A 5,660-nucleotide genomic window follows, 5' to 3' on the forward strand; every position below is an offset into this window, starting at 1 on the left:
TACCCATCTGCTTCGCGGAACATTCTTGAAGGTGCATTCACGTTTTTTTGATGAAAGTAATTGCAATTTTTCTTTAAAAAAAAGTGTTTTTGTAACTGAAGAACATATGTTTCTGCAAATGGTTTGTTGGGCTATGTGTCAATGGTTCGTGGGGCTATGCAAGAATGGTGTGTGGGGCTACGCATATTTTTTTCGAAACCAATTTTTAACTATTGTAACCTATACGTGACCCTACCTAAACTAACCTTACCGGAAATGGTTCGTGGTGCTATGTGTCAGTGGTTGAATTTCCGCTATGAAACATTCCCACATCACACAAAACACCTTCCAGATGTTAGACAATGCTACAGTAACTTATTAGCATACATAGTTTCTTCTGTAAAAATGAAGAAATCTGTTCGGGGAATATCAGATTAGTACCACCGAGGCATGTTCTGTTTCAAATGTGATACGCAGTATTCTATAGTAAAATGTAAATTCAAGGCAATATACTAAATGAAGAAACAATGCGCAAAGCTAGGCAGTCCTGGAGGTGCCCCGACATGTAAATGACCCATGAAATGCCTTTGTAATTTATTTGTGTGCAGTGTAAAAGTGTAACCTACAAAAAGGCTACACAATCAATTTTGACTATTTTCATTGATTTTGTTCCTAAGTTGTTTTGCATGGCAAGCAGGCTATTTTTTTAATATTTTAGTGGAGAGAGTACTTTTTATATCAGAGGAATTAGTTTGTATAATTAAATTCAGAATGCATGGTAAAGGACAGTCCAGCATTTATCACATAGAAAATTAATAATTTCATGTAGATAGTTTTCACTGTGAAAATTCATTTTGCATACATTTAAAGTTACCCAAGTGAGAATTCATCATGTATATTTCTTAACAACAAATAATTCAATCTTTGTTATGAGCTAGCTATGTGACACTGTTGAAGCTTTTCTAGATGAAACCTTGATATCAAGAAGTAGGAATGGTCGAATGTTGATCAAGTTCTTTAACCCCGTGTTTGAATATATATTTGATTGGTTATCATTTAAAGGGATGTTCCATGTTGTGGAGTTTGGCAGTGGTTGTGGTGGTGGTTTGGGACTGGTGAGAGAAGAATGGCTTACTCCAAGGAAAAAAGAAACATTTTGGCCGCCTCATAAGTTATCTTCACAGTTCAATAGATGCCTATTGAATAAGGAAAACAGTGGCCCAAATGAACAGTGGCAACTTTGTCCAGTGAAGAAAATATTTTACAGTACAGGTTAGTAATATTTAAAATACTATAGAGCGACCACAAGGGAAAAAACCTTCGCCGAAAGGTGTCAGCGCAGCTTTCCCTTCTTCCGTTCAGCTCGGGCCATAAGAAAGCATGCTTTACTCTGCCCCTCCATGCAGGAGTAAGGTGCTTGCGAGTTTTAAAAAATATTCCAAACATATTGATGTCACTAATTTCATATTTTATTAATTACTCAGTGTTTAACATCGCCAACTAATTCCTTGTTTTTTCATTTTTGTACTTGTTCTCATGGACATAAAACTGGAAACAGGTGTTGCATGTAATGTGAATTTATGTGCATTTTTAAAAGTAATTTTGAACATTTGCTGATGACGGAAGATACACTGACATGTTTGTAACTGTACAACAACACTGTAGCTATTTTCCTATTTCAATTGTAATATGTATGTGCTGATTGCAAGTGATTGATTTTTTGCTTTTACTGGCATCTTCATTCTAGGTGAAGGCAAAGCAACCTTGGCTCTACAATCTACATCTGGGTCAGACAAGAGAATTGCAAATTGTCAGTTTCATGGGAGTAGTTCATCTGTTATTTCACGTCATCTAACAAAAATTGAGAATAGACTGTTAGAAATACATGAAAATCAGAAGCTTATTTTGGAAAACTTGAACCCAACATTGATATCCTCAAATCAGCCCTTGCCTGAAAATCTAAAGCTTCCTTGTCAAAAAGAGGATGACATTCAGAGGGTGGAAGAGTGGTTACTTTCTTCTCCTGAGCACATGAAGCAGATGGTAAGTTGACATATTTCCGTGAGTGAAATTATTAATTTCAAACTTTTTTTTTGTGTTAATCGAGCAGTTAACATTTTCAGCATAATTGACTGGAGCTCAAAGTGGTATGTTGTAATTTAAGATAGATCAATTACATTCTAAACTCCATGTGCTTCTTTTACAGCAATATAAGTTTCACTGAAAAAAATCATGCAAATAGAAGTATTTCAGTTTTCATTAAAATTCATATCCGGGAGACGTCGTCTCAAATTCGTTTATTTTGTTGTTTTTCACATTCGTACTTACCTATTATGCATTGCTAAAGATTCTTTAAGGTGGGATTTCGCTTTTTTCACTAAAATAATTTCAATTTTGCACATATCGAGTAATTATTGTTCGTTCCTTTTTCGCTTGCGTTACACACAATATGGCTTGCAAATCTTGACTAACGTTGTCTATCATCAGTGGGTATACAGTGTTTCCAACCTTCCTAACCGAAAAATAACTACTTCCTAGTTAAAAAAAGGGTTATATTAGTTATGTTACATTAACTTAGTTACGGTAGGTTAGGTTAACATAGTTAATAAAAAGGGTTACATTAGTTATGTTACGTTAACTTTGTTAGGTTAACCTACTCAAAAATCATGCACATTAAGATGCAGATTTATGTAGGTTATGTAACGTTAACATAGTTACAAATATGTGTGGTTGGAAACACTGACCAGGGGTTACGTCATGAAATGCACGCAACATCTGGTTTACGTAGTGGAAGGAAATAGAGGCAACAGCTTTTGTGCATCAGAGAGACAAACATTAATCTAGAAAAAATACATGATTTACCGGCCAAATAAATTGAACGATGGGAGAAAACACTTCCACGACCTTTCAGAAGTCTACAGAAACTCGGTTCCTTTCTGTTAAATTGAAGAAATACGTTTCCCGGAGATCGGAATCTTACGATAAAATGTGTACCTTGTATCGCCCACAGTGCAGTCAGTGCTTCTTGATTGAATTAATGTTTTGTTGTAGGAATCATACATGAGTTTCATTGGAGGCAAAAACCTACAGCAAATTGAGCGAAGAATTCTGGATATTTTCTAATGCATTGGCAGAACGTCATAACTGGACTGGAGAACACAACAAAATACCTCTCCGACATTTGAAATTATTGGAACTTGTACCAAGTAAGTTAGAATGCTGTTCTTTTTTTCTTTTTTCAATTGGTAACTAAATTAGGCTGTAGGGCCATTACTTGTTTATGTAAAATCCAAATAATGTACATGATGGAAAGTTTTAGAACGTTTAGTATTAACAGTGAGCATTCTTTTACATAAGTCTTTAAAATCCTCTAATAAGGACATTTCAAAAATGTATTCTGAGAAGAAGCATTTTTATTTAAAAAACAACTTATTTGTTTAATTTTACCATTGTTTTTGGTATATTTTTTTTACTTCAGCTCTCTTATTTACTTAATAGGAAAAACTAATATTATTTCATGTAACACAGAAGTATTCTGCTTTTACTAAAACTGTGTTCATAAGTGCAAACTCATTTCTCACAATTCAGCAAGCCTGGCTCAGTTAGTTGAGCTTTCACTTTTTATTCAGAAGGTAGTGAGTTAGATCTCAGATAAGGCCAGGCTAGCCATGCAGTTTCGTCCCTGCATTTTCCCCCTGGAAAATGAAAGTCAACCAAAAATTATGTATTTCACACATATAATTTTATTTTAGCCACAATAATATCTGTTAATTGTTGCACGAACACCATAAATTCAAATTTGAGTAATTTTTCTTAGAGAACAACACTATTTTTGGGGAAAATGTGCCTTGTTTGCCCCCTCCCCTGGGAAAAAAAATACCTTCCTTGCCCCTTCCTGGAAAAAATCCTGCGGACGTCTAGATGTGAAGGATTAATGTCACCCCACATGGATAATATGTCAATATTAGTTTCCTTTCATGGGACAGGGAATAAGTTTAATCCTCATACTAAAGATAGGCCCAAGTACACATCATATGGTATGTTACATTTGAGTTCATCCATGGATCTAACAGTTTGAATTGTTTCTAGTTTCAGTTCCAAGGAATTCATGTACATCAAATGCATCAGATTATGAAATACACTCAGTGATACAAAGCTGGTTCTTCTTTGTCAAAGATAGAGATGGCAGCTGGAAGCAACGTAGAAAGGAAAAGGCAACTGCAGGAACATCAAGAAATAAGCAAACAAGTAAAGACTGTTGATAGTTTCTCAGCAAGATACGAGAGACGAGTCATTTCTAAATCTGCAGAAATTATAATGAGTGAATTTCATGAAGTCCCTTCAGTTTCAGGATATACAGGCATAATTCAAAGTGGTTCTGTTGTTCAGACTACAAGTTCATTTGACTGTATCAAATCTATACTTTTGAATGAAAATGAGAATTGTATTGTGGGAACAACCTCACCTGATGATTTCATCTTAATGAAAGATGGTGATGTTGTTGTTGTTAACTCCATTGAAAAGGATTGTAGTAATGATGGTTTGTACATATAATTTAAATTGAACATTTTCATAAACAAATTGGACATTTTCACTTCACCTCTTCCAAGCAGTAGATTGTTTATGTTTAAGGTAAAATAATGTAAGAACAGAGTTATTGTATCCTCAAGTTATTTACATAAAAAGTATATTTGTATATTCTTACAGCAGATTTTGCTGACACATCTGCATTTGGATGTATTCCATTTTGTAATAATAAGCTATTCTATTGAAATGACATTGTGTTCTTTGACACCTGAATTGTCAACCTCTTGCACCTTTTTTCCTTCAATAAATACAATAGCATCTTGCTACTTTTTTGTAATGTATGAAGGTGATTGTCTTGAATAGTATATGTGAAATTCATTTTGCTTATTGGCTCTGCTAAGAAATGTTTTAATTTTATAATGATAAATACGTAAGTTTTTTTTATCATTCCTTGTATTCTTCTCCAGTGTTTGAAAATGTCTTAATAATATAATCTTAATAAATTTTTATACATACAAGAAATGATGCAATTGTTTGTAAAATATTTATTAATATTATAAACAAACTTGCCAAAAGTATTAACATTGGCATGTTGGTTTTTGGTTTGAGTATTAATGGTTGGGAAGTTTTTCCACTGTAGTTAGCCCAATGCTGGGAAATAGATTTGGTTGGAAGATTGTTGGCAAAGTTTTTCCATTGTAGTTGGGCCAACATTGGGAAATAGATTTGGTTGGGAGATTGTTGGCAAAGTTTTTCCATTGTAGTTGGGCCAACGTTGGGAAATTGATTTGGTTGGGAGATGATTGGCAAAGTTTTTCCATTGTAGTTGGGCCAACGTTGGGAAATAGTTGGTTGGGAGATTGATGGCAAGGCGGACATCCCCAACAGTTCACCAACCGTTGGCACAAAAAAATTGTAACCATTTACCAACGTTGGCCCAACCTTTGTGTGCTACATGGGAATTGTACCTGCTCGAGAGGCAGCTTGTGTTGAACAGTACGACGTTGACGAACGACGAGTAAGAGATGAAGTGTCCGATTCGGATAGTGCCCCTTTAAGAGAGTGGAATCTTCGTTTGCCACGCATGACCAGTTACCAAAATTTGGCGGAAACATTGAAGCGTACTCAGCGGAAAAATATCTGACAGATCTAAA

General features: G+C 34.8%; 1 long non-coding RNA gene across 1 annotated transcript; it reads left to right on the forward strand.

Moving 5' to 3' along the window:
• The first annotated feature begins 1,899 nt into the window (after positions 1–1,899).
• LOC145982738 (uncharacterized) lies at positions 1,900–4,280 on the forward strand. Its single transcript, XR_014441138.1, has 3 exons — positions 1,900–2,022; positions 3,031–3,185; positions 4,069–4,280. It is a non-coding gene; the product is annotated as an uncharacterized LOC145982738 (long non-coding RNA).
• The last annotated feature ends 1,380 nt before the right edge of the window (positions 4,281–5,660 follow it).

Source organism: Lepisma saccharinum, unplaced genomic scaffold, assembly GCF_977018435.1.
Source record: "Lepisma saccharinum unplaced genomic scaffold, izLepSacc3.1 HAP1_SCAFFOLD_383, whole genome shotgun sequence".
In the NCBI taxonomy this organism is placed as follows: Eukaryota; Metazoa; Arthropoda; class Insecta; order Zygentoma; family Lepismatidae; genus Lepisma; species Lepisma saccharinum.